Raw genomic sequence first — 22,579 nt, forward strand, 5'->3', positions numbered from 1 at the left:
GGATGAAAATTAATTGTATAAAAATCTATTTTCAATGAAAAAAAGGAAAAGTCTAAATTAAAAACAAAACTCATAGTCACTCCTCTTAAAGATCATGTGTTCATATGAGAAAAATATGTGGGAAGAGAAATAAAAAGAGGCCATAAAAGTGGGTTAGTAATAATCATGCGGTGTAAAGTATCTGTGTCTCTGTGTGTGGTTAGTGAGAAGGAAACCAGAGCTCCAAGTCTGGGGCTTGGGAAGGGCAAAGTAGAAATGCCAGAAGGAGAGGTCAGCTGAATACATCAGGAGGGTTCAAGTAGCCAGGGATGCAGGGGAGGTGGCTGAAGGGAGGAGACCAGTGTTAGAAGGTGGGGAGAAGCTGGAGGAGTAAGGGGAGGGGAACTGTAATCAGGTTATATAGTACGATGAAAGAATCTATTTTCTAAAAAGGAAAACAAGAAGAGAAACTGATAAATAGAATCTCCAAAGAAGGTGAACATAGATTGACTACAGGCATTGTCTGATGATGTCCATCATAAGGAGGATTCCCAGGACTGACCTGACAGCTTTTCAGAAAACGCCAACAACATGGTACCACAGATCAGCAGGTATGTATCATTTTACTTAGAAGAGCCTGGTCGACACTTGAAAAGTTAATTAGGATTCTGGAAATGACCATAAATATTTTTGTGTACCAGAGCATTAAAGAGTCACAGAGTCAATAATATATATGTGTGTGTGTGTATATATATATGTGTGTATGTGTGCGTGTATGTATAAATATGTATATATATATATATATATCTTCTCCTGCACATATATATGAATTTTTTATTGTGCCCTTAAAATGATGCAGTACAAGAAATCCCACAGCCAGTCTTCTAGAATGGAGAATCTGCAGAGCTAGTGTACAATCCTGAATCTGCTGACTTGAGAACAGGCGTGGTCGCTGCTTAAGTCCTAGAGTCTGAAGGCTGAAGAAACGGAAGAAACTGGAGCTTCAGTCCCCAGGGACAGGAGACAGTGAGTGCTCCAGCTCAAGAAGAGCACAAGTGTGCCCTACCTGTAGTGTGTTCTTCCTGTAGTGTGCTCTTCCTGTAGTGTGCTCTTCCTGTAGTGTGCTCTTCTTTACTGTGCCCTACCTGTACTGTGCTCTACCTGTAGTGTGCTCTACCTGTAGTGTGCTCTACCTGCAGTGTGCTCTTCCTGTAGTGTGCTCTTCCTGTAGTGTGCTCTACCTGTAGTGTGCTCTACCTGTAGTGTGCTCTTCCTGCAGTGTGCTCTTCCTGTAGTGTGTTCTACCTGTAGTGTGCTCTTCCTGCAGTGTGCTCTTCCTGCAGTGTGCTCTTCCTGTAGTGTGCTCTTCCTGTAGTGTGCTCTTCCTGTAGTGTGCTCTACCTGTAGTGTGCTCTACCTGTAGTGTGCTCTACCTGTAGTGTGCTCTACCTGTAGTGTGCTCTACCTGTAGTGTGTTCTACCTGTAGTGTGCTCTTCCTGTAGTGTGCTCTTCCTGTAGTGTGCTCTTCCTGTAGTGTGCTCTACCTGTAGTGTGCTCTACCTGTAGTGTGCTCTTCCTGTAGTGTGCTCTACCTGTAGTGTGTTCTTCCTGGAGTGTGCTCTTCCTGTAGTATGCTCTTCCTGTAGTGTGCTCTTCCTGTAGTGTGCTCTACCTGTAGTGTGCTCTTCCTGTAGTGTGCTCTTCCTGTAGTGTGCTCTTCCTGTAGTGTGCTCTTCCTGTAGTGTGCTCTTCCTGTAGTGTGCACTACCTGTAGTGTGCTCTACCTGTAGTGTGCTCTACCTGTAGTGTGCTCTTCCTGTAGTATGCTCTAACTTCAGTGTGCTCTTCCTGTAGTTTGTTCTACCTGTAGTGTGTTCTACCTGTAGTGTGCTCTTCCTGTAGTGTGCTCTAACTTCAGTGTGCTCTACCTGTAGTGTGTTCTACCTGTAGTGTGCTCTACCTGTAGTGTGCTCTTCCTGTAGTGTGTTCTACCTGTAGTGTGCTCTTCCTGTATTGTGTTCTACCTGTTGTGTGCTCTACCTGTAGTGTGCTTTATCTGTAGTGTGCTCTACCTGTAGTGTGCTCTTCCTGCAGTGTGCTCTTCCTGTAGCGTGCTCTACCTGTAGTGTGCTCTTCCTGTATTGTGTTCTACCTGTAGTGTGCTCTTCCTGTAGCGTGCTCTTCCTGCAGTGTGCTCTATCTGTAGTGTGCTCTACCTGTAGTGTGCTCTACCTGTAGTGTGCTCTACCTGTAGTGTGTTCTACCTGTAGTGTGCTCTTCCTGCAGTGTGCTCTACCTGTAGTTTGCTCTACCTGTAGTGTGCTCTACCTGTAGTGTGCTTTACCTGTAGTGTGCTCTACCTGTAGTGTGCTCTTCCTGCAGTGTGCTCTTCCTGCAGTGTGCTCTTCCTGTAGTGTGCTCTTCCTGTAGTGTGCTCTACCTGTAGTGTGCTCTACCTGTAGTGTGCTCTTCCTGTAGTGTGCTCTTCCTGTAGTGTGCTCTACCTGTAGTGTGCTCTTCCTGTAGTGTGTTCTACCTGTAGTGTGCTCTACCTGTAGTGTGCTCTTCCTGTAGTGTGCTCTACCTGTAGTGTGCTCTTCCTGTAGTGTGTTCTACCTGTAGTGTGCTCTTCCTGCAGTGTGCTCTTCCTGTAGTGTGCTCTTCCTGTAGTGTGCTCTTCCTGTAGTGTGCTCTTCCTGTAGTGTGCTCTACCTGTAGTGTGCTCTACCTGTAGTGTGCTCTTCCTGTAGTGTGTTCTACCTGTAGTGTGCTCTACCTGTAGTGTGCTCTTCCTGTAGTGTGCTCTTCCTGTAGTGTGCTCTTCCTGTAGTGTGTTCTTCCTGTAGTGTGCTCTTCCTGTAGTGTGCTCTACCTGTAGTGTGCTCTTCCTCTAGTGTGCTCTTCCTGTAGTGTGCTCTACCTGTAGTGTGCTCTACCTGTAGTGTGCTCTTCCTGTAGTGTGTTCTACCTGTAGTGTGCTCTTCCTGTAGTGTGCTCTTCCTGTAGTGTGCTCTACCTGTAGTGTGCTCTACCTGTAGTGTGCTCTTCCTGTAGTGTGTTCTTCCTGTAGTGTGCTCTTCCTGTAGTGTGCTCTACCTGTAGTGTGCTCTTCCTGTAGTGTGCTCTACCTGTAGTGTGCTCTACCTGTAGTGTGTTCTACCTGTAGTGTGCTCTTCCTGTAGTGTGCTCTTCCTGTAGTGTGCTCTACCTGTAGTGCGCTCTACCTGTAGTGTACTCTTCCTGTAGTGTGCTCTTCCTGTAGTGTGCTCTACCTGTAGTGCGCTCTACCTGTAGTGTGCTCTTCCTGTAGTGTGTTCTACCTGTAGTGTGCTCTTCCTGTAGTGTGCTCTACCTGTAGTGTGTTCTACCTGTAGTGTGCTCTTCCTGTAGTGTGCTCTACCTGTAGTGTGCTCTTCCTGTAGTGTGCTCTTCCTGTGCCTTCGTCTATATCCACCTCAGTTATTTAATCTTGTCCACCCACATTGCTGAGGAAGGGCTTCTTTTACCTGACCTACTGATAAGTACCAATGTGAATTCCTTCCAGATGCTCCCGGAAATAATGTTTTACTCTGGGCATCTCCCTACGCAGTCAGGTAAATATGTTAAATTAACTATCATAACTTGTAAAAGTATGTAAAAGTAAACTCACTTACATTCCCACATCAAGCTTTTTTTTTCTAATTAGAGAAATTTTGTTAAATTTATGTTTTCCTATAAGTGTATGTTGTGTGTTGAACATATTCTTCCCAGATTCCTCAACCATTCCAGTTCTTCTGATGGAATGAGTCCTATTTGTCTCCTAGAAAATCTTTTACTAATACTTCCATATCATATATGCATACATGATGTAAATAACATTTTCCAACACAATTTCCAAACTGCGTACAATGGAACTCAAGAATGTTCATAGGTATTCAATGTATACCTGGAGGGTTCTGTAACCAAATACTTGAGAAATAATTAAATGAAATTAAACCTACATCTTGATTATAGGATGTCCACAGCCCTTTAAAGTGCTAAGTGACACTTTAAAGATGGTAGCTGTATTTCTTTCTTTATTTTATTTATTTATTTATTTTTATTTTTTCATTTTTTTGGTTTTTCGAGACAGGGTTTCTCTGTGGCTTTGGAGCCTGTCCTGGAACTAGCTCTGTAGACCAGGCTGACCTCGAACTCACAGAGATCCACCTGCCTCTGCCTCCCAAGTGCTGGGATTAAAGGCTTGCGCCACCATCGCCCGGCTGGTAGCTGTATTTCTAAACTCCTCTTGGCTCGTGGTTTTTGCTATTGTTTGCTATATCAGGAATTAGGAATCTGCAGTCTAGAGACATTCTCATTAGACTCTTGGTTTTATTTCTTGCAGAAATGGACATTTATAGGCATAGTTCTAAACAGATAGGTTCTCTCAGCTGAAAGGGATTTCAATGCATGAACCTGATGATGACTTAATGGAAGAGCAATCATAGAAATATTAGGCAAACAGACATTTTAAAGTAGGGCATACCATGCCATAAAAAGCATTTCAGAAGTTTCAAGTCAGAGTGGAAATGTGTGTTCTGTAGATGATATTGGTTTGGAATCTTTGAATATTTATTATATAAGTGTTCAAGTGTATGGCTGGATTCTTAATTTTGTGGGAGAAATGGGACAGAATCTAAACCTCATTTGTGACTGCTTCTCTTAAAATTTCCACCTGAGAAAAGGAGAAAGTATTGCTGAGTTTATAAAGAAAAGCCTCAGTATAAGATTTGAATTCACAGTGTTGCCTCTAATTACCCGAGGGTAGACTCTCCAGGAGTGGCCAGGACCCTCAGGAAGACACAGACGTCTGTGTCAAAAGAGGAAACCCATGTTGCCATAGTTTTTCCCTGTTAGTCGTTACTGAAATCTTCATTTACTGCTAATCATGTTGAAGAGCTCTGTCAGCTCTCACTGCTGTGGCAAAGTGGGAAGGGGGAGGGAAGCAGGGAGGGAGGGAGAGAGAAGTAGGCAATGATTTAGGGAGTCAAGCCTGAGAAATCAATACCATCATGTCTATTCTCCAGTTGTCCAGAAAAAAAAATGGTTTGTTATCTAAACTGGAAAGCCAAAAGTGCCGATGCCCACCTTGTTCCGTGGGGTCCATGGCAAAGATACTGGCAGCAACCCCATTTCTTCTCTCAGAGGAAGGGACAACTATGTTGAAGTAATAGGAAAAAAAGGATAACTCAAACCCTGGCTTTCAGATCTTAGTAGAGTTCTACCATGTATCTTCACTCAAATTTTGGGAAATATCAATATAATACTTATTTTTTCCTTTACAAGAAAACATAACACAGATTTGCTTTAATTCAATACACCACTTTGTTCTCCAGTACATGAGAGCAATGGAATTTTTATTTTATCTGATTTTACCAGCACTCTTCAGTGTTTTCCAGCCAAATCGTTAAATAACTTCCAAAGCTCTATACAAGACATGCCTAGAAAAGGGCCAAGTAATGTATATGGAACCATACTGTTGTAACTCACCTTTCATGTGGTTTCTCTGATCTTGGTGACTCAACACATAGGAAATAACACATAGCCTGGCAGTGGCTCAGGAGGCAGAGGCAGGTGGATCTCTGTGAGTTCAAGGCCAGCCTGGTCTGCAAGAGCTAGTTCCAGAAAAGCTAGGGCTGTTACACAGAGAAACCCTGTCTCAAAAGAAAAAAAAAACCAATAAAAGGAAATAACACATGATGTTAAAACAGCAAAAAGGCAAGCACAGAGAAGTGCCTTCAGCCATAGGCTTATTGCTGTTTGGACGCAGTCCTCAGAGACAGTCATTCAATGTAAAAGTTACTCTACCATGAACCAAAGCTCCGCACAGTGAAGCGCTTTCCAGCTCCTTTGGGATTGGGGAGCAGATGCTATCAGGCATCACAAAAATGGTCTCTGGATAAATAAGGTTCATCCTGAGTTTTCAAGCCCAGGGCTCTCTTATCTTTTACACATTTGAAGAGAAGAAGCTGGGCACCTTGCCCAAGTGACTTTTTCCTCCTTTCTGAACTCCTGTGAAAAGGATGTGCTTGATATAATATGATTCTCCTTCAACATGAAGTTTCAGAATACCTGCTCGTCCACCTCCTCCTTATTCTGCACCTAAATCTTTAAAACAGCTATGAAATGCTTATATGCACACGAGCGCGCGCGCGCACACACACACACACACACACACACACACCTTTTTGTTCCTGTGAGTTGAAAAGTACCTAGAATTAGAAAGTTTAAAACTGGAGAGACTGGACTGTCATAGTGGCTGACGCTTTAATGGAATGAGGACTTAGCCACTTAATGTAGACTCAGGAATGACTTATCTAAAACTGGCTATTGGCAAAAGTTGACGCTAGTTTTTCTGACTTTCAAATCTTATCTGTTCTTCCACAATGAAAATGTCACTACACTTAAGTCACGAAAACAGTAGTATTACAGAACTGGTCACACTTCGTGCAATGGGGACATTTTTTCCCTATGCAAAATCAAGTTACCATTCTGGGATTTGGGAGTTGGGGCTTGCCTCGCTCATCATCAGCAGGGGCTTCCCACAAGGTAGGTAAGTGTGTGCCTCTGCTGTGTGCTCCAAGCCGTTGTCCAGCTGCTAATTCCTTATTGTCTCCCATGGAGTCAGCTTCCACAGGTTACCTTCTCCTCATTTCTGTTCTTAGCTTCAATGCTGCCATTCCAAGTAACATCAGATGCAAACCAACTTTGTGTCCATTTTAGGACAATCCTTCGCCAGCGTTAAGACAGTTGTCCAGTATTCCTTAAGACTTGGCTTGGCTCCTCTCCCATCCCTTCCCATTCTCTTCCCTCCTTTATTTTATTTTTCTGCCTCATGCCTTATAGAATGTAGCTTCTAAATTCCTCCTGATAGTATACTTTGGATATACTAATTCATTTCTGAAAATGCCCTTCTCCCATGTATCCACTCATTTGAGATCTAATTCATGACAACTAAGATGAAAAACATTATAAAATTGTAAGCATGCAAAGAAGAAAATATAGCGTGGTGTAGAACAACACATAATGTAGACAGATGAGCAGAGTGATGGAAAGGAGAGAACGAATTTGGGGGATCGGAAGCTGACTCTCATCCTTAGGGTGAACATTTCAACAGACAACTATGAAAATGAGGGAGGAGGGAAAGTGTATTAGGGAATAGAGAATAGCTCCTGAGGGAAGAATTAGTATGACATCATCTGAGGCTCCAGGGGAAGGAAATGGGAAAGAGAGGTAAGAGGTGAGGTGAAAGAGGTTGCTGTGGGATGAATTGTCTTCCACTCAAAACTGCATAAGCCAACGACCTTCACTCCAGGTTATTAAAATGTGACTGTGTTTCAAAATGCAGGTTTTAAAATGTTGTTGAAGTTAAGATCGTTCAGTTTCTAATCTAACATGGCTGGCATCCTCATGAGAATTTGAAGTTATGGCATAAACAAACTTGCTTGAAAAGAAGACTATATGCAGGAGGATGCAACCACCTCAAGGATGGAAGTCACAGAAGAACCAATAACTGATACCTTTGTCCTGGACTTGCAGCCTTCAGTACGGTAGAAAATATTTCTGTTGTTTTAGTCATCCCACCTCCAGTATTTTGTTTTGACAGCCTTAAGAAATTAAAGGCTAGATAATATAAGTCCTTGGAAGTCATTTTAAGTACATTGAGCAGAATGACAGGAAATAGAATTGATTTTCAGACAATGGATATGATTTAGTTGACATTTTAAAGGAATGGATCTAGTTTCTGTATGACAGCAGCCCATAGGCAGCGGGAGAGAAGTTGGGAAGCCAGCAAGAGGCTGTTGCAGAAATTTACCTAACAGTAAGAGGCGGTAAGAAGAAAGAAGTGCTAAAATATACTTTCAGATTAGAGCCCAGAATATTGTATGATTACTTACTTAGAATTGTTATGTGAGACGGAAGAACCTAAAAGCCAAGGGCATCCCACAGCTTTAGTCATGGCAACTGGAGGAAATGAACTATCACTCACCAAGATGGGGAAAACCATAAGAATGTTGATGACAAAGAGTTTAATTTGGGCTTGCTAGCTTATGATGCTTTCTCATCTTTGAGTTTAAGATCCCTACTGTGTAAATGTTGGACATATAGGCATGATCAGGGCAAAGGTAGAGACAGTACTGAGAGAGATGGTTTAATAAGCAGTAGGGACGAAAGGGCAGATGGGATTGAACTCTAGAACTTGGACTTAGCTCTAGCACTTAAGTTGTTACAATACGTAGAAATGAACAAAAGAAGGCAAAGAATAATGAGTCACAATTGGGAAAAAGGAAATGATAGAATAATTTCCAAGACATGGTTTATGAGGGAGGAAAGATTGCCAGGCTAAATGTTGCAGGTACATCAAATAATACAGGACTCTGTTAGAATAAGTTATAGAGATGTCCCAATGACATTGGTCATAACAGGTTTAGGGAATGGCATGCACCAAAGTGGAGTTAGAGTGAGTTCAGAATGGAATGGGGAAAAAGAACTTGGACCATCCATTGTAGAAATACTGTTTTGAAGAATTTGCTTTAAATAAGGCTAAGAAGTTATATGCTGCCTAGAGGGAAATAAGAAAGGATTTTCTTTCTTTCTTCCTTTCTTCCTTCTTTCATTTTGTCCTTCATCTCTTTCTTTTTTTCTGAAAAAGGGTTTCTCTATGTAAGCCCTGGCTGTCCTGGAACTCTGTAGACCAGGCTGCCCTCTAAGTCACAGAGATTCACCTGCCTCTGCCTTTTGAATTCTGGGATTGAAAGTTTGCCACCTTCAACACCTGACCAAAAGGGTTATATTTTTAAATAACAAATATTGCTATATAAAAATATGCAGGGGGGATAAGAAGTTTACACTAAATGGCTCTTACAGACAATACTGATTTTACTTACACACATGTGTGTGTTCCTGAACACACATGAGCACACATATACATGTCTTCTTACACACATATGCACATGCACACATATGGAGTCAACAAATAAGTGGGAAGCAGGGAATTTTGCTTTTGATGGACCAGGAGTACCACAAGGTACAAAGAAGGGGATTCAGCAATTGTTGAAGAATGGAAGATGGGTTCAGTTGAGTCTTCAAGACTGATAAGTGATGAGTAGTAATGTGGAAATTAAGATTTTTTTTTTCTGACTGAGAAATGTAAGTTAGGAATTGCTTAGCTTCTCTAAATCCATCTTGGGCAACAGAAAAACAGAACAAAACACACAGATAATTTTCAACTTTGTAAACATTTTACTTTATGTGCATAAAAGTTTTTCTACGTGTGTGTCTATGTACCATGTACATTTTTGGTACCCAGAAAGGAAAGAAGAAGGCATTGGATTCCCTAGAACTAGAATTATATATTATTTAAGCTACCATGTGGGTGCTGGGAATTGAACCTGGGTCCTCTAGAGGAGAAGCTACTGCTCTTCACCTGGAAATCATCTCATCAGTACCCCAACTTTTTGATAACATGGACTAAAAAAGAAAAGAGGTAAGCAAATAAGTTAATAATAACAACATATTTTATGTTATATATACAGAACATTATTTCAGCATGTAGTCATTATAAAAAGATACTTACTGGGCATCTTTCTAAATATGCTTAGTCTTCCAAGTTTGAAGCTGGAAGTGATGACACACACCTTTAATCCCAGCACTCAGGAGGCAGAGGCAGTCAGATCTCTGTGAATCTAAAGCCAACCTGGCCTACAGAGTGAGTTCCAGAACAGCCAAGGCTACACTAAGAAACCTTGCCTAAACAAACAAACAAACAAACAAAACAACAACAACAACAAAAGGGCAGAAAAGAAGCTGTAAATTGTGTGATTTCTATGAAGGTTTCCGCTTGGGACCCAAACATCCTGTAGTATAGTCAATCTTTAATCTGCTAGGTATGATTATATATAATTATCTTCTTATCGTACCCTATCTAGCTTTTTCAAAGGAATATCACGAGAGTCTTAGTCACACACTCTGCTAAAGTCTAAAACTGCTGTGTCAGCCACATTTATCTAATAGAGGTCAATCTGGCATGTATTTCTTTGGTGAATCTGCCAGCTTCAGCTTCTAAAGGTTTTTATTTTTTAGTGTGTGTGTTTTATGCTGATGGTTTAATAATAAAGTCTATACGCCTGTGGTTATTTGTGAGGAAGTGATCTTTTTTATTGTTGCTGATATTTGAAATAGTTAATTTTGGAGGACAAGGAAAGCTGGGGAAGAGAAAATATTGCTTGCCATTAAAGAGTAGCAAAGCTGTGTGTGAACATTAGACCTAAAACTAGGACTTAGAAGATTGTAAGCAAGAAAGATCTTGCATTTCACGGAGGATACCATGACAAGAAATTAGGCAATCTACTATTAGAATGACTTCAAATTAAATTGCTGAAGGGGATTGTGTGGAGGACAAATGTCTTCATAAAAACACATTAAAGACTGTGCTGGGAGAGGTATGACAGAGGAAAGAAACAGAAGAGAGACCTCTGCTCTCTGCATAGGGAAAAAAAAAGCTCAGTTCTGAAATGATGGACGCTCTGTGCACTCCTCCAGTGTCTATGTGCCCATCCTCAAAAGTGGGCTCAAAACAATCTGATATTCTTAATAGCACAGGAAAGTAGATATGCCTTCAGAGGGCAGATAAGTATTGGAAGCATAGAGGTGATAATAGGAAACAAAAACCTGAAGTCTTTGTCTTTTACAAAAGAAGCTGACCTGTGCGCCACTGCTTGCTCGGTTGGAATAAGATTTAAAAGGTATTTCTTTTAACAGACAGCTTGAATAGCCCCAGAGCCCATGGGTCACCCTCCAGACTATTCAAGAAACTGGTTTTGCAGGCTTCTCACATCCCTGTTCTCTGTTGGAGAGTACCACACTAAATTGACAGGTTTGTCTCTATGACATACCACACTCTCTTTATCCTCTCTCTTACCGGTCTTTGTGCATCCCTTTCTAGTTCACTAGTCTTTGAGGGCATAAATTGTGAACAGAGTATAGACACTAAGAACCAGACCCATAAGCATTAATTACCTGGATCTATCATGTCCCCATGTGGTGACACTTTTCTGACTGGTAAAGCTCCATCCCTCTTCTATAACATGAGAATGACATAGTCTGCTTCAAGGAGCTATTCTTAGGCTTAGTGATGACATCTGCTAAGTGTATGGTACCTAATGACAGCCAATAAAGGCTACCTCAGCACTGGAAATATGGATGTGACTTGGAAAAGGATGTTTCATCTGGTTTAGATGTTTGTGACATACTACAATGATGAAGAAATCAGAGTGAGATAATTTAAAATGAGATGCATCTATATGAGCTTAGAAATGAGCAAATGAGAAACGAGAGCCCAAAGTGATAGCAGCATCAATACATCATCAGAATTAGGAGGATGCTGATGGGCAGCCTTTATTCTGGGGTGTTTTACAGCCTATCCCCTCCCATCTCTCTGTGTTTTCCCCCGACATTTCTCTCACGCAGTAACATCTTGATTGGGATATAATTCACAAGCCGAACAGTTGACTCATTTGAAGTATGCAGTTCAGTGTTGGTCAGTGTAATCACAGACATGTGACTCATCAACACTGTCATGTTCAAAGAAATTTCATCACTAACCGCTTTCTCTCTTCCCTCCCCTGAGTCCTAAGGAACTACTAATCTAATCTCTATCTCTGTGCATGTCACTTTCTGGACATTCTCTATACATGGAGTTATTCTACACACATGGAATTGGACAATGTGTGGTCTTTTGAGATGGTTTCTGGCACTCAGTGTGTTTTTAGGGTTTATCCATGTTGTAGCATGTCATTCACTTATTATGCCAAAATATAACTTCACTATATAGCATAACCCATTCTACTTGTGCATTCTTTAGCTTATGGGTATTTGGTTGCTTCTATCTTAGTTTATCTTCTTATAAACAATGCTGCTATAAGTATTCCCCCCAAGCTTTTGGGCAGACTTTGAAATCTCTCTATGTGTGTTTCTGTCTCTGTCTGTCTGATTGTCTCTTTGTTTTTCTCACATACACACACCTCTGGGAGTAGAATAGCAAGCTTTCAGCCCTTTCTTGATTTTACTATTACTGGGAAGAACAAGCATTAGTACCTCTAGTCTGTTTCCCTTATACAATCTCCAGTTTATTCACTGTTACAAGAAACTGAGAACTTGCAGCATCATGGATGCTATTCCAGGCACTGACCAGTGTTGGGGACATGGTAGGTCCCATCTCCTGGGTCTAACTGGAGCCTGATGGCACCATAACTGCTTTCCTTTTGCAGCAGATATAATTACAGGCCACCTGGTAGGCGAATATGGTATTGGTGAAATATTCTCAACCCATGCTGGGATCTCTACATATATTTCTAGCTTAGGAATAAGTCATGAGCAGAGTTAAAAAAAAGACAGGGATGGAGCCAGGGGATTTTCTTGTTAAGGAAAAAGTGCAAGTTGAGGCATGGCCATAGTGTAGTTCAAATAGTTTGGAGTTGCTGGGTCACGAAACTAGGAAAGGAAGGGGACATTTATCTGTCTAATATACAGCCCATCACTGAGGAATAATGATTAAGAGAAGAAAATTTATTCCCTGATATATAATTGTTCATCAGATAACTGTGTGGTGTCAGATCACCCATTAACCTCTCTGTGCCCCATTTATCATCAGCTGTTGAATGGGAATTAAACACAGACAGCTCCTTTCCAATGGTCTGTATAAAGTGCTTAAAATTGAATCCAGAGAACTTTCTAATGTTCCAGAATATAGCCAAGTCCTGAGCAAATCAAACTACATATGATGATAGAAATACAGAGTCCACATAAAGACTGAAGTGAAGAATTTATTTCTCTTAGGAAGAAAGAAAGAAAGAAAGAAAGAAAGAAAGAAAGAAAGAAAGAAAGAAAGAAAGAAAGAAAGAAACTTCAAACTAGCTCTAAACTTGGCTTGGCAATATCAACCCAGTCATGCCTCAGCCTGGAGAAGAATATTTCCAAACCCCAAGTTCAAGTCTGCACTTATCCTTCCTCAACTCCACCCTCCATGATTCACAGAAAAAGGGCGCACCTTTTGTCTGACCCCAGCTCCTCCCGGATGGCTGTTTGGAAATTTCCCCTGTGCTCTGGAGACGGTGATCATTCACAGCACTCTAAAACTATGTGGCTACAAAAAGTGTGCATTTCATCACCCATAGTATGATACTGGGTGCCCGTGAGTATCTGGCTATGCTCAGGTCTTTAGTATGACAGAAGACGCCCCATGATGGATATTGTCACCTTTTCTTTGTAGACGTGGCTACCATTTTATGATCCTAGTGTGGTCCTTATAGAAAGGCAACCCCTTCTCTTTGATTTTCATTTATTGCCTGTAGCCCATAGAAGCTGTAACTAAGCAAGTAGGGACATGATACTCTAAGCACCAAAATCCTTAATGAGCTGTTTTGTTTGGGTTTGTTTTCTTTCGTTGTGCTACTTGAGACGATACTCAGAGACTGATTCACGATTGGCAAGTTCTCCACTACAAGTTGGATCCCAAATGTATGGCAACCCTTTGAGTTGGGTGTATTCCATCCTTGGGGGCCTTCCACTTACTCTGCCTACAAGTGACACATAAATAAGGAGGGGAGGATGCCTATGCCCCTGTCCCTAAGTGACAAGTGTACATGCATGAGATGAAGAGGCAGTTTTTGTGATTCTTCCATCCGCTAGCAGAATTGTCTTGCATGTTTAACAGTCATCTTCATGAAAGAACAAATATTTTCTAAAAGAATCAGTGGTGGGCTCTGTAAGACACTAACCATAGAATAAAAATGGAGAACAGGTTTAATTTACTAACTGAAAATCTAGATCCTCAATTAACTCAAGAGGCATACATCCTCTATCTCAGTACTCCTAGAGGCCATTGCTGAAGCTGGCTCATGGTCATGAATGAAGAGACCTAGCCCAGTGCTGCTCAGTCTCTGCTGCTGATGTAGATACTATAGTGTTGACTAAGTTTTCTGTCCTGCCCAGTTCCTGCAGTGGTTAAGTCCCAAAGAAATCACAGAGAGGTCTACATTAATTATAAACTGATTGGCCCAGTATCTCAGGTTCTTCTTATTAACTAATTCTTATAACTTAGATTAGCCTTATTTCTTGTCTATGTTAGCCATGTGGCATGGCACCTTTTTCAGCGAGGCAGTCACATCTTGCTTCCTCTGTGGCTGGGTCACAACTGCAGACTGAGCTTCACTCTTTCCAGCATTCTCATTGCCCTACCTCTACTTCCTGCCTGGCTACTGGCCAATCAGCATTTTATTAAAAATAATACAAGTGACAGGATAAAAGACCATTGTCCCACAGCACTATAGAAATTGCTTGAGTGATCATATATATCTGTTGTGATAAAAAATTGAAAATTGCAAAATCCATTGAAACATGCAGAGTGGCTGTCTCCCAGGATACAGTATCCAGAACTAAACTTACAGGATGAGAGTACATTTGGAATTTAAGTTTTTATTACAAGGACTTTTTAGGCACTCTGTTTTCATCTTTATGATGCCTTGTTTGTCAGTTTTGGGTTATTAAATTAATATATTTATGTAGCTAAATATATATATTCATTCTAACACAGTATATTATTTATTTGTCTTATTGCTGCTATTAAATAACCTAACAAACACTCCTTAAGGAAGGAATTTCTTATTTCTGTTCATGTTCACAGAGAATATAGACCATTATGGGGAGCAAGGGATGGTGTCAGAAGCAGAAGGTAGCTGGCCATACTGCATCCAATCAGGAAGCTGAATGCTGAATGCTCAACTCACTTTTTCCTTCTTTATTTAGTTGGGAACCGCCCTACCTATGGTTAGTACCCCTTATGTTAGGGTGGATCTGCCTGCCTCATTAGTCTCATTGGATAATCCCTTGCAGACATTCCCAGAAATTTGTTTCTATGGTGATTCTAAATCCTGTCTATTGACGAAACTAAGAGAAATCATCACACACACTGAAACCAGATGATTAATCCATGTAAACTCATACTTTTCTTTTGGCAAACTAAACACAGTAGGCATGTCACTCACCTCCCAGGTGCTCGGTCAATAGTTTGACTTTCAGCAAATCCCTGGCTATGCCATTCTGTTCTCCATAGATAAGGTCACTTCACATATCTCCTTCCACCATGGCTAGCACATACCAAGTTGACTGCCTGCTGGAAACCCTTTCCTCAACTTTAGACAAGTTTTGTGGTATCATTTTCCCCAAAACTTTCCATGGGAGCAGAAGCCACATCTTTGTTCCACTTCTTTCCTAGTCCTCTGCTGTCTCTCTAGAAGGGAAATACTCTCTCAATAAATAAATGACTTAAGAAAAAAAATACTGGATGTAATGGTACACACCTATTGTGCCAGTATTCAGGAGATTCAGGCAGGAGAAGCCTGATCAATTTGAATCCAACCTTGGCAATGTATCGAGACCCATTGTGATGGGAAGAAAAGAAGAGGAAGAGAAGCAGGAGGAAGAAGAAGTTAGAAGAAGAAGTAGAAGAAGGAGCAGTAGAAGAATCCCTTTGTTATGCTCAGCATGCAGAATGTTCCAGCTAAGAATATATGCAGAAAATACCATGTGTTTCTGTCTTAGACCCTTCTTTGATGCTATAACAAAATGTCTAAGAATGAGTAATCTATAGAGAACAGAAATTTACTAACCTGATTCTGGAGGTCATGAAATCTGAGAGTATGGAGTTGGCATCATGCTTCATAATCCCATGGCAGAGGACAGAGGGGCAAGAGCAAAAGAGGTCACATGATCCCTTTGGGTATCAACCCATTCTTAGACAAATGCTAACACCCCCAGTCACTTCTTACCAAATTATACTCAATGGCAATTAAACTAAGAGGCTAATTTTGGATAAAACATTTAAAACACAGCAGTCTCAAAGATAAATACTGAAAAAAATAAATTCAACTTATATAAACCATTCTCAGAGAAGATATTCATTTATAAAATAGCAAATGTTGTGTAGTTTAAATGCATGAAGATATGCATAGATTTGAAAATGTTGACAGAAGTGATAAATCATGAAAAAATGGATACAATTATCACCATTCAAGTAAAGGAGCATGGGAAGGCAGAGGTGAGCCAGAGATGTCAGCTGCCACAGACAAATGTGTACGTCCATGAACTCACATTAAATCGGGATGACCTTGTCAGCTACATCCTGCTTGACATTTACTGAAAGCTGAGTGATAAAAGGATTGATGAATACATTAGCGTTAGGAAACATGCAAAAGCTGAATCTTTAGCACATTTTATTAAGTGAAAACTAAAATCTGTTGGCTTGGAGAGGACAAAGATTTCAAATGTTTAAAACTGAAAAGGGAAATTAAACCACCCATTTTTTTTTTCGCAAACAATCAAAGGGTGAAAGGCACATTTCCTGGGTCAGGTCGTGCTTATGGAGCAAGAGGGCCAGAAATTATGTAAGCCCAGAGAGGCACAGAGCTGAAGGCTGAACACAAAATGAAAATGCCTAGGGCTGAGCTACACAGTGGACAAGTTCTGTTCTGATTTTTCAAAAGGGAAAAACTAGACATTTGAGATGGAGCTTCATTCATTTATTGATTCAACCAGTACTTAGAGAGTACTTCTTATGTGCTGAGTCTGAGCTCTGTTGCTGTGGTGACAGACATGGAATGATAGAAGCAGATCACAAAACAATTCAATTGCATTGTATTGCTTCTGGCTGTATTTCTGGGCACTTCTATGATGTGAGATTCCCCTCTGTATGTTGTAATTACCATTAATGAATAAAGAAATTGCTTTGGACCTATAGCAGGGCAGAACTTAGGTAGGCAGGGAAAACTAAACTGAATTCTAGGAGGAAAAAGGTGGAGTCAGAAAGAAGCCATGTAGCTGACACTGCCCCCTCCCAGAGACAGACATGTCAGAACCTTGCCGGTAGGCCACAAGCCTCATGGTAAAATATAAATTAATGGAAATGGGTTAAATTAACATGAAAAAGCTAGCCAATAAGAAGTTAGAGCTAATAGGCCAAGCAGTGATTTAATTAATACAGTTTCTGTGTGGTTATTTTGGGAGACTTGGTGGCTGGGGATGTGAACAAGCTAACAAGTGGCCTTCAAATAACACTTCTAGGTTTATTTGGTCTTTTTACACTTATACATTTTCTTGTTTGTTTTTGAGTTTGCTTCTTGAAGACAGGGTCTTGTCACACAGCTGCGGATGTCAGGGAGCTTGCTATGTAGAGCAGACTAGCCTTGGATTTGCAATAATCTTCTTGCTCTGCCTCAGCTTCTGGGATGACATGTGTGTGCTTCCATGCTCAGCTTTGTGGTTTAGTAGGAATTCCAGGCATCTTAGAATGGCTGACTGTCTTTTCTCTTGTCTTCAACCTTCTCAGTTCATATTCCAGAGTTGTTACCAGGAAAAAAAAATGGACCACTCCTCTTTTCAGAAACAAACAAAACTGAACCTACCAATGTGTCACTAGCCTAAATTAAGTACACAGTATCTTAATTATTCTCTCTAAAAAAAAGAAAATGCTGCTTATAACGATGGTTGCTGAAGGTGTAAGATAAGCTATTATTCTCCACCACAAGCCTTCTGAGTGTGTGTGATTAGACCACCGTGTGTCTCACATTAGAGTTCACTGTCATGATGTATTTCTTCCTGTCATTCGCCAGCCCACTGGTATGTTGGTAACCATAGTGACTAATCATTGTGAGTATCTTTTTATTACATCTGTCTTGTCACAACTTTGAGAGTTTTATTTTAGTAAATTAAATATGTTATCAGTGCTTGTAGTTTTGTTGAGCACAACAGCTTTGAGTTTGGGGAGAGAAAAAGGAGAACCAGTTTTGTTGTTAGGAATAGGGCTAGGGCTTACTGCATTTGTGAACATTTTTTTCAACACAATGTTTTTACTGATTATTTGAGAATTTTATAATATGCATCTTGAGCACACTTATTTCCCATTCCTCCTAGGTCCACTCTATCAACATTTTATCCCCCTCCAAAATAATATACCAAGTGGAGTCTGCACTGCCCATATACTCATCAGAGCATGGCCAAACTCTGTCTTTGAGTCCTTTCCATGGCCCCATTCTGAGTCCTTTCCCATCCCCTATCCCCACCTCACCAGAAGTCATCAACTATGAAGAGCTAGAACTCATCACCTCCATCATAATCCTGAGGGACCCTCCCCAATGACATCCCTTTTCTGGTTGGATGAGGGGGGTCGGTTGTCACAGAATCCCTCAATTTTTTTTTCAATTCTACCCTAAGATGAATCTATAGGAGCAAATTTCCCAGAACTTTAAAGAAAATTATTTATTGTGGTTGATGGGTCTTTTATTTGTTCATGAAAGAACATTGTTTCTCTGTTAATGATTTTAAGGATTTTCTATCGTACTCATAAATGAGATATGCAAATGAACTTTGAACATTGAGGACTAACTACATGAAGTTTGCAGAAATGCCTTTATTCTTATAAGCCCACAGTCTAAAAAGATCTCTCATTTTACTGCATGTTAATTTAATGTGCAAACAAATTCCCTACATAAATTCTCTTTATTACTGAAATTTTACTAGTATGTTTATGCCTATTTCAACTTATGACTCATAAGGATTCATAGTGTTTATGGGTTGTTGTATTTAAAGAATAATCGTTTCAAGCAGGCTCTTTACACAAGAAGAAAAACACAATTAAAGAGAAAAGTTATGTTTTATCTAACATTACCCCACAGTTCTCCATTTTTAGAACTCTGTCCCTCAGAAAGTTAGCTTAAAAAGAATTAATTCCATTACTTAGTAACTTTCCCCTCATTTCACTACATTGTTAAAAGCTTATAATCTGCAAATCATTCACTTTACGAAGCAATGGGCTTAACATTAAAAAATATTAAAATCTCAAACAGTCATAATCTAGCTCACAGATCATTTGTTTGAAATCAGTACTTCTATCTTAAATGGTTAATTTCTAAGAAAAGCTTTAATAAGATACAGTTTAGGAGTATCTTGGAATAAATGCAAGATCTGTAGAAATTATATATTTTGTAGATTCCATTCACTTCAATAATGCATACATCACAAAGTTTTCTGGTCCATTAGTGTCTTACAAAGACTTAGAAATTTAAATGTGACTTTCCTTGCAGAGGTTGGTTTTCAGATGTACGTATCAGGAGATAAATGCAGAGATATTTGAAATTTTGTAGATGTCTGTCACTCACACCAAAAGTCCTTTTTAAGCAAGTGAAAAGTTGGAACTGTTCTACTGTAGAGAAAGCATGTACCTTTGTGGCTATTTTTAGACACTATTTGTGGAAAGTTTTCACAAATTTAAGACCAGATATTGACAGTATGCTAATAACTTTATGAGATCCTATAACAAGCAAAACAAAAAACTATGCTAAGTAGGATTTTAAAAGGGGAAAAGAAATCGAAGTTGGTCCTTTCCAATTTAATTAAGACAATAGCTTTACTGTGGCTAAAAAGAAAACAAAAATGAATTCAGTAGAGTGTAAAAATCATCTTGCTAAGATGAACCCATTGATGCAGCAATGGCATGACTGTATGGTTGCTACCAATTGTTCTACGATTGGATTGTAGGCCTGTGCTGTGGGAAATGATTCATGCCTAGCAGCACAAACCAGTCAAAAATCTATGAAGACGTCTTAGACCTAGGGGATACTTGGTACAGGTGTTTAGATAAATTGACATAGCATCAAACTGCCTTCTAAATGTTTATGCTTATACTAGTAGACAAAGGCTATATGTTCAGTCCTAGGGAAAATTCGTTTTGTAATGAATTGAATGCAGGGATAGATGGTTGCCCAAGATGCTGAGATTAACTTGTAGTTCAGTGCTCGATCCTAAACAGGACCATTATCCCACCCCTTATAAAGTTTAAGGGACACTTTAGCAGAAGGAAGGTAGGGGGAAGGGCTGCAAAATGCTATCTTCTGGGAATGACACAGTCATTGTAATCATGATCTCACAGTCACTGTGGTTGCCTGCATAGGGTTGACCCAAGACCTGCCATGGATTGAAGAGGAGTTCATAGGCCCATACCCAATCCTAATGAACAATTTGGCTATTGATGGATTCTGGGGCTGCCGTAACAATTGACTTCAGTTGTATACCCAGGGAGAGCCCTCCCCCCACCCATGCTTAAATGCTATTGTCATTCAGATGGCTTTAGTTAAATCTAGTAGATCACAATATAAAAGAAAACAAATATATGTAAAAAAAGAAGTTGTGAAGAGGAGATAGAAAGGAAAGGGAGGGAGATAGGAGAGAGCTGGTGTATATGTTTAGATAAAAAGGCATGGGAGGGAGACAGGAGAGAGCTGGTGTACATGTTTAGATAGAAAGGAATGGGAGGGAGATAGGAGAGAGCTGGTGTGCATGTTTAGATAGAAAGGAATGGGAGGGAGATAGGAGAGAGCTGGTGTGCATGTTTGACAGTAAGCAAATATATGCACGTTTGAAATTGTTAAACAACAAAAACTGTCATTGTGGTGGTTGGTTTGAATAAGAATGGCCCCCATAGGTTCATTTATTTGAATACTTAGTCATCAGGGAGTGGTTCTACTTGATAAGGGTTAGAAGGTGTGGCTTTGCTGGAGGAAGTGTATCATTAGGGGTAGGCTTTCAGGTTTCAAAAGCCCACGCCAGGTCCAGTGTCTCTTTCTTCCTGCTTCCTGTGTTTCAAGATGTAGAGCTTTTAGTTACTTCTCTAGCACCATGCCTGCTTGCATGCCATCTTGCTTCCCATCATGTTAATGGACTAAAACCCTGAAACTGTAAATAATCCCTCAATTAAATGCTTTGTTTGATGAGTTGCCTTGGTCATGATGTCTCTTTACAGCATAGAACACTGATTACGACAGCCATTTTCGTATTTTAACTTTATGTAAATGCAAACACATAAATGTTGAGGCTAAATATTTACATCCAAAGACACAGTGAGTTAGCACAGATCTGGGTCCTAATCCTTGTCCAATCTTCTTTTTGCTTTTCATTGTTGCCTTTTAAGAACAGAAAGATGTGTGCCAACTAATTGTAATTCCTCAAGAAAAAAAAAGAGTTGTATTCACATATGGAATGAAATAACATTAGTATAATCAGGGTGATTTAAGGAGGAAACAGCATTTTGGGACATCCTTTATAGCTTTGGCAAGCTGGAATGACAATCTGCAACACTGTTTTTCTACCAATCCTTAATCAGCTATATAATGAGACAAATGTTACTAGTGAAATTTAATTATTAAATTGAATGTATTTTTTTTATTGGTTAAGATTTTCATCAGATTCTGTTTGGGTGTGAGTTGGGGAGATGAATTATAGCTGTGTTAAATCTGATTCATTAATTTTCTTCCCATTCTGCTTGTTATTTATCTCATATGATAAGTTTGTGTTAATCTAAACTCTGCACAAGGCTTAGAATATGAACATCATTTAAAGTTTTAATTATATTTTCTAATTTTATGAAGGTTAAAGCTCATGTATTTTTGGCTGGAAATGGTTTTTGGTAGAATGCTTGCCTAGTACATGCAAAGTTCCTAGGTACAATCCCAGCATCATGCTATAATCAGAAGTCCATGTCAACTTTATTGGCATGCAACAAATATTTATAATAACACCTTAGGCATATGCATTTAAAAATCATAAGTTTATAGGAAGTTAGAAGAAAAGCTCAAGGACAGCTTGATTCTTTCCATTCTTTGAAAGAAAATTGGTACCATGATGTTCCCTAGCCCTCCCTAGGCTACTTCAAAAGACTATAATCAAAACAGCCTACTTGGGGCTAAGGAGTTGTTTTAAAGGATAAAGTCAATTAACACTAAAGCCGATGACCTGAGTTGGATTTCTGGGAATCAGGAGAAAAGTAGAAATCAGTAGAAAGAGAAAACTGACTCCTGCAAGTGGTCTTCTGCTTCTATACTTACATTCACCTGCTTCCTACGTGCACGTGCGCACACACACAGATACACACATACACACGCATACACTTGATGTGTGATTCCCCTCTGTATGCTATGAATACCATTGGTTAATAAAGAAGCTGTTTTGGGCCTGTGATAGGGTTGAACAGAGCTGGGGGGTGGATTAGACTGAATGCTGGGAGAAAGGAGGCGGAGTCAGGGAGAAGTCATGGAGCCGCCACTGGAGACAGAAATGCCAGAACCTTGCTGGTAGGCCACAAACCTCGTGGTAAAATATAAAATAAGGGAAATGAGTTAAATTAAGATGTATAAGCTAGCCAATAAGAAGTTAGAACTAATAGGCCAAGCAGTGATTTAATTAATACAATTTCTGTGTGTTTATTTCAAGAGTCTGGGAGGCCAAGAAACGAAAAAGTGGCCTCGTACAACACACACTCACACACAAATACAATGTTGTGGTTGCATTTCTTTTTAAGACAGTCTTGTATTAGGGGCCATTTCTGTAACTATGATAAAATACTCTGACAAAGGGCAACAGAGATGTCTCAATGGTTAGGAGCATTTATTGCTTTTGCAGAGGACCTAGGTTCAGTTCCCAGTATCAACACAATAGCTCACAAATATCACATCACTTGGGCACTGAGTAAATTCC

The 22,579-nt window shown here is 40.0% G+C and overlaps 1 long non-coding RNA gene across 1 annotated transcript in view; it reads left to right on the forward strand.

The window, feature by feature from the left end:
- The first annotated feature begins 443 nt into the window (after positions 1-443).
- LOC142838356 (uncharacterized) overlaps positions 444-22,579 on the forward strand; it is a 47,335-nt gene continuing 25,199 nt past the window's right edge. The window contains exons 1-2 of the long non-coding RNA XR_012908538.1: positions 444-590; positions 7,347-7,548. This is a non-coding gene — a long non-coding RNA (uncharacterized LOC142838356). The remainder of the gene's footprint in view (positions 591-7,346; positions 7,549-22,579) is intronic.

Source organism: Microtus pennsylvanicus, chromosome 1 (genome assembly GCF_037038515.1).
Source record: "Microtus pennsylvanicus isolate mMicPen1 chromosome 1, mMicPen1.hap1, whole genome shotgun sequence".
NCBI lineage: Eukaryota > Metazoa > Chordata > Mammalia > Rodentia > Cricetidae > Microtus > Microtus pennsylvanicus.